Below are 12,056 nucleotides of genomic sequence, written 5' to 3'. Positions count from 1 at the left end.
TATGTATATATATATATGTCAACAAAAAATACTTATTAGTAACATGAAAATAACCTTTCTTTGGGAGGGTTTGCCTTCGTTATGATTCCTGGAAGTAGGGGTAGGAAGTTGCCTCGTGTGACAGGAAGGAAGTTAATACCTTTTTTTTCCCTCTTGAAATCCTTTATTTGGTTGTTTTATTGCGTGTCATTGAGATATAAAACATGGATGCTATCTAGAAAAATACTTACAAAAGGAAAATGACAACTATACACTGCGGCAACTATAGTTGTCGGTGGGCTTATTTGTACCTTCTTGTATGTAATTTTTGGGGAATAGGGTCAGTTTGACCCGGACTATAACAGCTGTACCCAGAAATCGAACAGTGCATGAGGGTTAATATACAGTAAAGCTTCAAGATCTTATCAGAGATCAACATCATTGGGCACAAAGACAAAGACTTCCTGCAGGGGCATATAGGCAGAATTTTATTTTTGGTCGGGCCTGGGCAAAAGTGAGTGGGCAGTTTCACACTTGTCACTGTCAACATAAACCAAAACTGTAGCTACTACCTGTCCACATGAGCAGCGGTTACAACAAACGTTAGACACTTTATTTCCACTTTCGAATATTTTCTTAATTTGTAATTGAAAATAAACGCCTTTCCGATCTGATATGTGATAGGAAAAGGAAGTACAGCTATCGGCAAAAGCCAGATTCGAACCTCAGGTCGAATTGCGTAAAAGCTTTATGCCATGCTCTTTACCCCTATACTATCATGAATGACAGACACTGATGGCGTGTCCCTGGCTTTACAGAATTAACCTCTACTTGGAACTGTTATTTGCGGCCTGATAGATTAGTTCTCGTTAATGCGAGTTTTTAAAAGTAATCTTTATAGAATTTTGCATCGCTGCTGTTTATCAATCACACAACTGCAAATTATAGGCTAAGTGAATAGGTAAACACACTTCATGGAATCACAGGCGCAAGCCGCGCGGCATGCATGAGACAGCCTGACACCTAATTGCCTAACACAGCTGTCAATCAAACTCTGGCATTATGCAAAAACCATAGACAGTCTATGGTTTTTGGGTGGGCCTGTTCGCATCAGGCCCGCCCGCTGGCTACGCCCCTGCTTCCTTATCTAATGATCAGGTGGCAAGTTATACAACTGGATATTCAAATGAACTTAAAGAAATGAGCTGCTCGTTTGGACAGAAATGAAAGCTAAACTACTGGATATCCCTTCCTCAGTGATTCTTTGAGCTCCTAAATTATCCAGAGAAATGGACAAACAAAGTAAGTGTTTTTTTTTCTGCTTTATCAAAAGCAAATGATTTTGTCAAAAATATTTGTTTGAGTGACACAGGATTTTTTTTAAACTTTCCTACATAGGCTAAATGTGTAAAAGGATTCTATGGAATATTTTAATAAAACCTAATTAATTGTTTCGTATTTGTATTTCATTTTTTATTCTATTCAGCTCAATAACATTAAATTCGGTTCAACTGTCAAGAGATTTTGACTTGAACTGTTCCAAAGCTTCCTCTGCTAATATGACTGTGGAACAAAAAACAAAAAACAAGCTCATTTAACCTTGGATTTTTTCAAAATATATATTTTTGTCTGTTGCAGAAGAAAGTCATGCAGGTTTGAAATTACATGAAGTTGAGTAAATGATAATTTACTCATTTGTGTGTGAACTATCCCTTTAAGTCGACATTTTGGAATAATTGAATGTGTCCTTGTTGAATAAAAGCATTAATTTCCTATTATTTAATCATTTTAGTAAAACTTTTGATTGGTAGTCTCACGATTTCCTCAAAAATATTAAGCAGCACAGCTGTTTTCAACATTTAAAATATAACAATAATAATAATTAAAAAAAAATATTGTGAAAGCAAATCAGCATTTTTTTCTGATTAAAATTTTTTTTTTTTTTTATAGCTATAGGCTTAAGTTTCACTTACTCAGAAACGCAAATGGAACTTAAGAGTAAAAGGGGTGAGGCAGGTGATCTAGCCAGCTAGCCTACATTGTTGTGAAATAATTTCACTCATCGGCATGTAGATCTTTAAATGATATGAAATTTATGGTTTACACTTTAATGGTTACATGTAATGCATATTTACACTTTAGATTAGAGGATGCAGAAAGCGTTGCAAATGATTTATTCATGCGTATACATATGATTTAACAGGTGTGGAACACTTTGAAGTGTGTACTGTAGTGTAAGTGCTGACTGGTGAGGGTATACATGTCTTATCTGACATACATAGAGTCTTTAAACGCTGTGCACTTGATGTGAGCTCCAGTGGAAGGTAAAGCCGGTTCACAATATCAATAAATCCCACACAATACACACATTTGTGCTGATAACAGTGAAAAGATTTTACATAACCCACTGGAATTACCTGACTGTACAGCATTACTAAATGTTTATCCATTTGAAAACAAATAAATTACTTATCTTCAAAATACTGCTTTAGCGTACCTGCATGTTTGTGCTTTTGAACATAGACCAGCTTACAACTATCTATACATCAATAAATGAGACACTGATCATGTACTAATGGTTTGATCAGCATTTGTTCATGATGATACCAATAATACCAAAACAATTTGACAAATACTTTAATCAGTTATAAGTGATACATAATGTATCAACTAATAACCTATCAACCATCTACTAATGATCTGTTTGATTTATTTCATTATTTACATTTTGTTTAAGATAACTTACAACACGTGTAAATCATTAGCTTACCACTAGTTCATAATTTATGAATGTTTAGACATATTTTGCAAATGATTAGTTCTTCATTAACTAATAATTCATAAATTACTTATAATTGAATCAACAAAACATTCATTTAATTATAATTTATGAAAGTATAGTCGAATTTTGTAAATTATTAGTTCATCATTAACTAATAACCTACAAGTGTCTTATAACTGAACTTTATTATAAAGTGTTACCAAAATTAGCTGTTCATTTTGAAGGATATCAAATAAGTTAACTTTATATTTACAGGGAGGACCAGACAGGGTCGAAGATACACTCCCTATTCGGAAGGAAGAGGTGAGTTTTTTGCAGTTCCAGTCTTCTCGAATGTCACAATTAGTCGATTATGTATAGGCTACATTCCTGCATGCTCTTGGTCAAACTACTTTTCAATCACTATCCTCAGTCCTCAATATCCAAATATTGGGGTGGCACAAAAAAAAAAAATTAATAATAATAATAATTCAGTTGTTTACTTTTGTTTCTGGTTAATGTAACAATATGTAACAACTCCACAGTAACTATTACAGTTTTTTTTTAATTGCTTACACACTAAAATTAAAACTTTCCCACAATTAGCAAAACCTTACACTCAAGGAGCAAACCTCCCGCCTTGATTTGCACAACTGTAAGCACATTGTCAGCTTCACACTTTTTGCAAAACATTACACACAGAGATTTGCAAAACACTAAACACACTTGCATGCATTTGACACAGAAATTTATCATGATGTCATTTCCTTGCAATTTCAAAGCAAAGGCTTTCAAATGAACACACCCATGAACCAATTGTTTAAACACAGCCACCAGGTGTGCACACACAGGTGCTTAATTGTAGACAAACCAATCAGGTTTAAGCACTATAAAAAGACAACAGGTGAGTTTACCTGTCTTCAACAAAAATGGAAGGCAATGTTGCAGTAAGAAGAAGAATGAGGATGAGAGGGGGAACCCATGGATGAAGAGGGGTAGAGAGGGGAAGGGGGTAGAGAGGGGTAGAGAGGGGAAGAGAGGAAGAGAGGGGTAGAGAGGGGAAGAGATGGGAAGGGGGTAGAGAGGGGTTGAGAGGGAAAGAGAGGAATAGAGGGGAAGAGAGGAAGAGAGTGGTAGAGAGGGGAAGAGATGGGAAGGGGTAGAGAGGGGTAGGGAGAAAGAAAGGGGAAGGGGTCGAAAGGGGAAGAGAGGAAGAGAGGGGTAGAGAGGGGAAGAGATGGGAAGGGGGTAGAGAGGGGTAAGGAGAGGAAGAGAGGGGTAGAGAGGGGAAGAGAGGCAGAGAGGGGAAGGGGGTAGAGAGGGGAAGAGAGTGGAAGAGAGGCAGAGAGGGGAAGGGGGAAGAGAGGGGAAGAGAGGCAGAGAGGGGAAGGGGGAAGAGAGGGGAAGAGAGGCAGAGAGGGGAAGGGGGTAGAGAGGGGAAGAGAGGAAGAGAGGGGAAGGGGGTAGAGAGGGGAAGAGAGGAAGAGAGGGGAAGGGGGTAGAGAGGGGAAGAGAGGCAGAGAGGGGAAGGGGGTAGAGAGGGGAAGAGAGGCAGAGAGGGGAAGAGAGGAAGAGAGGGGAAGGGGGTAGAGAGGGGTAGAGAGGGGAAGAGACTATCTATCCATCAATAAATGAGACACTGATCATGTACTAATGGTTTGATCAGCATTTGTTCATGATGATACCAATAATACCAAAACAATTTGACAAATACTTTAATCAGTTATAAGTGATACATAATGTATCAACTAATAACCTATCAACCATCTACTAATGATCTGTTTGATTTATTTCATTATTTACATTTTGTTTAAGATAACTTACAACACGTGTAAATCATTAGCTTACCACTAGTTCATAATTTATGAATGTTTAGACATATTTTGCAAATGATTAGTTCTTCATTAACTAATAATTCATAAATTACTTATAATTGAATCAACAAAACATTCATTTAATTATAATTTATGAAAGTATAGTCAAATTTTGTAAATTATTAGTTCATCATTAACTAATAACCTACAAGTGTCTTATAACTGAACTTTATTATAAAGTGTTACCAAAATTAGCTGTTCATTTTGAAGGATATCAAATAAGTTAACTTTATATTTACAGGGAGGACCAGACAGGGTCGAAGATACACTCCCTATTCGGAAGGAAGAGGTGAGTTTTTTGCAGTTCCAGTCTTCTCGAATGTCACAATTAGTCGATTATGTATAGGCTACATTCCTGCATGCTCTTGGTCAAACTACTTTTCAATCACTATCCTCAGTCCTCAATATCCAAATATTGGGGTGGCACAAAAAAAATATATATAATAATAATAATAATTCAGTTGTTTACTTTTGTTTCTGGTTAATGTAACAATATGTAACAACTCCACAGTAACTATTACAGTTTTTTTAAATTGCTTACACACTAAAATTAAAACTTTCCCACAATTAGCAAAACCTTACACTCAAGGAGCAAACCTCCCGCCTTGATTTGCACAACTGTAAGCACATTGTCAGCTTCACACTTTTTGCAAAACATTACACACAGAGATTTGCAAAACACTAAACACACTTGCATGCATTTGACACAAAAGAAATTTATCATGATGTCATTTCCTTGCAATTTCAAAGCAAAGGCTTTCAAATGAACACACCCATGAACCAATTGTTTAAACACAGCCACCAGGTGTGCACACACAGGTGCTTAATTGTAGACAAACCAATCAGGTTTAAGCACTATAAAAAGACAACAGGTGAGTCTTCAACAAAAATGGAAGGCAATGTTGCAGTAAGAAGAAGAATGAGGATGAGAGGGGGAACCCATGGATGAAGAGGGGTAGAGAGGGGAAGGGGGTAGAGAGGGGTAGAGAGGGGAAGAGAGGAAGAGAGGGGTAGAGAGGGGAAGAGATGGGAAGGGGGTAGAGAGGGGTAGAGAGGGGAAGAGAGGAAGAGAGGGGTAGAGAGGGGAAGAGATGGGAAGGGGGTAGAGAGGGGTAGAGAGGGGAAGAGAGGAAGAGAGGGGTAGAGAGGGGAAGAGATGGGAAGGGGGTAGAGAGGGGTTGAGAGGGAAAGAGAGGAATAGAGGGGAAGAGAGGAAGAGAGTGGTAGAGAGGGGAAGAGATGGGAAGGGGTAGAGAGGGGTTGGGAGGAAGAAAGGGGAAGGGGTCGAAAGGGTAAGGAGAGGAAGAGAGGGGTAGAGAGGGGAAGAGAGGCAGAGAGGGGAAGGGGGTAGAGAGGGGAAGAGAGGGGAAGAGAGGCAGAGAGGGGAAGGGGGTAGAGAGGGGAAGAGAGGGGAAGAGAAGCAGAGAGGGGAAGGGGGAAGAGAGGGGAAGAGAGGCAGAGAGGGGAAGGGGGTAGAGAGGGGAAGAGAGGAAGAGAGGGGAAAGGGGTAGAGAGGGGAAGAGAGGAAGAGAGGGGAAAGGGGTAGAGAGGGGAAGAGATGGAAAAGGGGTAGAGAGGGGAAGAGAGGGGAAAGGGGTAGAGAGGGGAAGAGAGGAAGAGAGGGGAAAGGGGTAGAGAGGGGAAGAGATGGGAAAGGGGTAGAGAGGGGAAGAGAGGGGAAAGGGGTAGAGAGGGGAAGAGAGGAAGAGAGGGGAAAGGGGTAGAGAGGGGAAGAGAGGAAGAGAGGGGAAAGGGGTAGAGAGGGGAAGAGAGGAAGAGAGGGGAAAGGGGTAGAGAGGGGAAGAGATGGGAAAGGGGTAGAGAGGGGAAGAGAGGGGAAAGGGGTAGAGAGGGGAAGAGAGGGGAAAGGGGTAGAGAGGGGAAGAGAGGGGAAAGGGGTAGAGAGGGGAAGAGAGGAAGAGAGGGGAAAGGGGTAGAGAGGGGAAGAGAGGGGAAAGGGGTAGAGAGGGGAAGAGATGGGAAAGGGGTAGAGAGGGGAAGAGATGGGAAAGGGGTAGAGAGGGGAAGAGAGGGGAAAGGGGTAGAGAGGGGAAGAGAGGGGAAAGGGGTAGAGAGGGGAAGAGAGGGGAAAGGGGTAGAGAGGTGTAGAGAGGGGAAAGGGGTAGAGAGGGGAAGAGAGGGGAAAGGGGTAGAGAGGGGAAGAGAGGGGAAAGGGGTAGAGAGGGGAAGAGAGGGGAAGGGGTAGAGAGGGGAAGAGAGGGGAAAGGGGTAGAGAGGGGTTGAGAGGGGAAAGGGGTAGAGAGGGGAAGAGAGGGGAAGGGGTAGAGAGGGGAAGAGATGGGAAAGGGGTAGAGAGGGGTTGAGAGGGAAAGAGAGGAATAGAGGGGAAGAGAGGAAGAGAGTGGGAAGAGAGGGGAAAGGGGTAGAGAGGGGAAGAGAGGGGAAAGGGGTAGAGAGGGGAAGAGAGGGGAAGGGGTAGAGAGGGGAAGAGATGGGAAAGGGGTAGAGAGGGGTTGAGAGGGAAAGAGAGGAATAGAGGGGAAGAGAGGAAGAGAGTGGGAAGAGAGGGGAAAGGGGTAGAGAGGGGAAGAGAGGGGAAAGGGGTAGAGAGGGGAAGAGAGGGGAAAGGGGTAGAGAGGGGAAGAGAGGGGAAAGGGGTAGAGAGGGGAAGAGAGGGGAAGGGGGTAGAGAGAGGAAGAGAGGAAGAGAGGGGAAGGGGGTAGAGAGGGGAAGATCTTTGTTGTAATGGCTCCTTTTTTTGAATGAAGGCCATTATCACTGATATTAAAACTGGTACTGGTGTCTCTATGAAATTGCTTTGAAAAAAAAAATCTTTAATGCATCTATTATTATTATTATTATTATTATTATTGCATTTTAAAATTAATTCTATGTCATTGACTTCACTATACACTGTTAACTGTAATGTTAATGGTATAGGCCTACTTGTTAATGTCATTGTAAGTCACTTTGGACAAAAGCGCCGCTAAATACCATAAACATCAGTCAATATATTATATTGCTGACTCTAGCATCCATTTCATTATCAAGGGTAACATAAACAGCCTTGTCTATTTAACTTCACCTGCTGGCTTAAGAACCATCACAGATTCTGCCTGTTCCTCGCTGTGCTCTGCAACATCCCCTGTAGCAGACTGTGCCTGCTGACTCACTGGGCAGTCAATGATGGGATGGAGAGTGGGAGGGGGAGGGGAGTGAAATAGCTACTCTGGTGGTACCAAACAATCTGGCTGCAGCTGGTGCTTTATTTTATTTTATTTTTTTTCACTTCATGAACTATTGTCAATTTACATTATGCATTCAAATTGACAATACCCAATGCAAAATCATACTAGGGGTCCACTGGCCACCCCTTGGGGGCGCCCCTGCTTCAACACCGAATTCACACATAGGCTACACTCGTATTAACAGATTACAGCATTTACACTTGTAGGCATTTACAAGATGTAGCATCTGGTTGGTGTCGCGTCACATTCATCTAATGAAAACGCCTCGCTTACATGTGTGAAACTGTTGTTGTTTAGCACAGCTTCAGGTACAGCAGCGCTGAAGCAAATGGCTGACTCCATCTAGTGGCCAAACGAAAATGTAAAATCAGGGATGAGTTACACTGAGGGATCACCTGCAAAGATGGCGTTGTGAGCTAAATCAACTAAAACACGTTACAATAGGGCTCTATAACATCAGGTAGCTATGCATTAGGAGCCTAATTAGAGTAGGATTACTACAGTTACCCACCAAGGTAAAATTCAGCCATCTCAACAAATTTCCATTATCTCCATTCCATCATAGTCCAGAATAAAATGTATGTAAATGTATATGTAAATACATATGTAAAATGAGTTGATGTGATTTGTTTTCTGCAGGTGATCCGAGGAAAGTGAAACCCTTACTGGATATGATCATCTCAGATCTGCATCCACATACCATAGTTGAGGAGCCTGGTTTCTCCTGTTTCCTTAAGTCTGTCTGTGAAAGGTTTCAATGTGTACCAAAATCTGATGATATTCTCTTAAATCTTCAACATTTGTTTCTTGAAACAACACAAATTGTGCAAAAAAACTTAAAAATAGCAGATAATGTTACATTGTCGTCTGAAGTGTGGAATACCACAACAAACAAAACCTATATGACAACTACCTGTCACCTGATCAATAACAAATGGAATCAACAGTCTTACGTTTTGGAAACCAAACCTTTACCCAAAGAATATACCCCCAATCATTTTGTTGGACAGCTTTTGAAAATAGCAGATACATGGAGAATTGGAAGCAAGATTAAAGTGGTTGTGACAAATGTAGATGGGATGAAGAGAGACATCAAAAAGGCAGGATGGGATTTCATTCCCTGTTTCGCCAACACACTGGATGTGGTCTTCAAGGAGACACTTGAGGCATCTTCTGACTGGAAAGAGCTAGTGCAAAGATGTTGTGAAATATCAGAGTATTTTTCTCATGTAGAAGCACAAGGTCAACTCAAGAGAGCACAAGAAAATATAAGGTTACCACAACATAATCTGGGTGAGTCCAAGGGTGAAAAATGGCTTTCTACACTGAATATGCTAGAAATAATCTCAGAGCAGCGTCAAGCTTTACGTGAAGTACTTCTTGAATTTAATGTTGATTTGTTGTTAAGTGAGCATGAACTTAAAAACATAAAGAAAACATCATCATCCCTCAAGGCATTCCAGAATGCCATATCACCAGCAAAGCGATACCACTCTCTGTCAAACATTATACCACAGGTGGAGGGTGTTCGAAAGACACTCCTGGATTTGCAACGAGACGGGAATGAATTTGCTAAGGAATTAGCTCAATGTTTCAACCATCACTTCAGTAAAGCCAAAGAAAATGATTGGCTGACACTGAGCACCGCACTTGACCTGAGATATCGAGACATCGCTCTCTCTGAGAAGAGTACTTCTGCGCGCATTAAGAAAACGATAATTGCCGAAATGAAACACCTGGCTGAAGAAAGAAAAGGGAAAAGCTTTAGGCAGCCAGACAATTTTGATAAAGTTCTGGGGAGATACTTGGAAAAGGAAATGTTGCGTAGCGATTGGGATCCTCTTGCATTCTGGAATTTCCCAAAAGAGGAAGACTGGTATCTGAGTGAAGTTGCACGCAAATACCTGGCTGTTGTATCTACCGCAGTACCGGCTGACATTGGCTTTGACATGAAGAAAGCCAGACTCGTGGCCCGTCGAATAAGTAGTTTGGATCCGGAACATCTAAATATGATGCTGTTTCTAAATGGCAACAGTTTCCTTCTCCCTTAACTCTATTTAAATGGAGGGGGGAAATTATCATAGCCTGTTAGTCATGAAAGATCTATAATCTTTATTATTATTATTACTATTCTTTCAAGGGGTACAGTATAGGCTAGTGTTTAATCAAGGGATTTAATTGTTTTTTTTATTTATTTATATTATTATTATTATTATCATAATCATTTAGAATAAAGACGCTAAAGAAAAGCGGGGATTAAACTCCAAAACCTGACTTGAATGAACCTAACAAAAGGCCCCGTCCACACGGAGACGCATTTAGCTGTAGATTATACATAAACATTTTGTACCATAGCATTTCGTCCACACGGATCCAGCGTTTTGGGAGCATGAACCCAATATTTTTTGAAACCGGGTCCCAAAGTGGATAAATCTGAAAACGCCACTCATCATTAAATAAGTAATAATATTCCAGTGGCGCCACCGATTTGGTTGACAGGGGACCAAATCAGAAGGTCCCTTAAATGCATTAAGCCCTATAAAGCACCGGGTCCAGATGGCCTTAAGGGCAGAGTTTTAAAGATATGTGCAAATGAACTAACTGACCCTTTAACAAAATTATTTCAGATATATGGAAGTTATCATTTATAAGACCCCTTCCGAAAAAAGTGAAAGCAAAAAATCTAGATGACTTTCGTCCAGTGGCGTTAACATCAATAGGCTACTTGCTAAATGCATGGAAAGAGTAGTTAGTGATTATCTAAAACCATACATATCAGAACAAATAGACGTACTGCAATTTGCATATAAACCACAAAGAGTAACAGAGGATGCAACGCTCACTATGGTCGATACAATTACAAGCCATTAACAACAAGCAAAGGCTTATGTGCGTATTCTTTTTATTGATTACACGTCTGCCTTTAATACCATGCAGATACATTTGCTATTGGAACGTCTCCTGGTTCTAGGTGTAAATGGAGGAATAGTTCATTGGATAAAGAATTTCTTAACAAATCGACCACAGTGAGTTTATGCTCTGGGGTTCGAATCGGATATTATATTTTTAAACACGCGGGCACCCCAAGGATGCGTCCTGTCACCTCTTTTATTTTCTGTCTATACAAGTGGTATAAGAGTGCAGCATGAGAATTACAAACTACATAAATATGCAGATAATATGGCACTTGTGGCACTTTTATGGAAAGACTGTGTACATTTTGAGTACGAGGAACAGGTTCTGAAACTAGAAAATGGTGTGAAGAAAGTTCATTATTGATAAATGTACGTAAAACAAAAGAGTTGATTTTAATTCATTCAGAGCCTTTAACAGAAATAATTCTATGTGATCAAACTGTTGAAATTGTGAAGACTTTTAAGTATTTAGGAATCAGGATTGACTGTAAATTGAACTTCTCTGATAATGTGGCTCTTATTTGTAAGAAAGGCAAATCAAAGGCTATTCTTGCTAAGGAAATTGAAAGAATTTTGTGTGAGCAAAGCTGTGTTGCAAAGAGTTTATACATTGTGGATGTAGTGTATTGTTAGATGTATTTATTGGATGTTGTGTACTGTTAACTGTTCTGTGATTGTGTGGCGAGACCAAAGATCAATTTTCAGCTTAGGCTGAACAATAAAGTACCACTAACTAACTAAATCACACCATGTTCCACACGGGAAAGACTAAAGGGAGACAAACTACAGACACTGGGTATGTGCATATCAATCCTGCGTCATTTAATTACTGTATTTGCATTATTGTAAGGGTAGGTATAGGGTTGGGGTATAGGTGTAGGCGTTAATAAAACAATCTGGTAAGTAGCACATTTATTTATTGTTATTTTATTGTGAGATTTTGCATCACTTCCTACCATCGCTGTATCCCTTAGCCACAACACTTCTAGTGTGTTTCTGTGGCAGAATTACAGCGACACATACTGGTCTGGCATGTATACTACATCGTCGGGGGGGGGGGTTTGGATAGGGAAAGCTCTGGCTTCGTGTGGATGGCCTAAGTTGGGGCTAAAGCGGTTTCATAAAAGGTAATTGAAGTTCACGCAATCCCACTAATTTGGTCCAGGTTTATATAGTCAAAATAATTGCGTGTGCGTGCTTTTCTTAAAGGGATAGTTCACCCAAAAATGGAAATTCTGTCATCATATACTCACCCTCAAGTTGTTTCAAACCTGTATGAGTTTCTTTGTTCTGCTGAACACAAAATATGATATTTTGA

Source organism: Gobio gobio (genome assembly GCF_949357685.1).
Source record: "Gobio gobio genome assembly, chromosome: 20".
Taxonomy (NCBI): Eukaryota; Metazoa; Chordata; class Actinopteri; order Cypriniformes; family Gobionidae; genus Gobio; species Gobio gobio.
Note: the sequence above shows the minus strand (reverse complement) of the source record.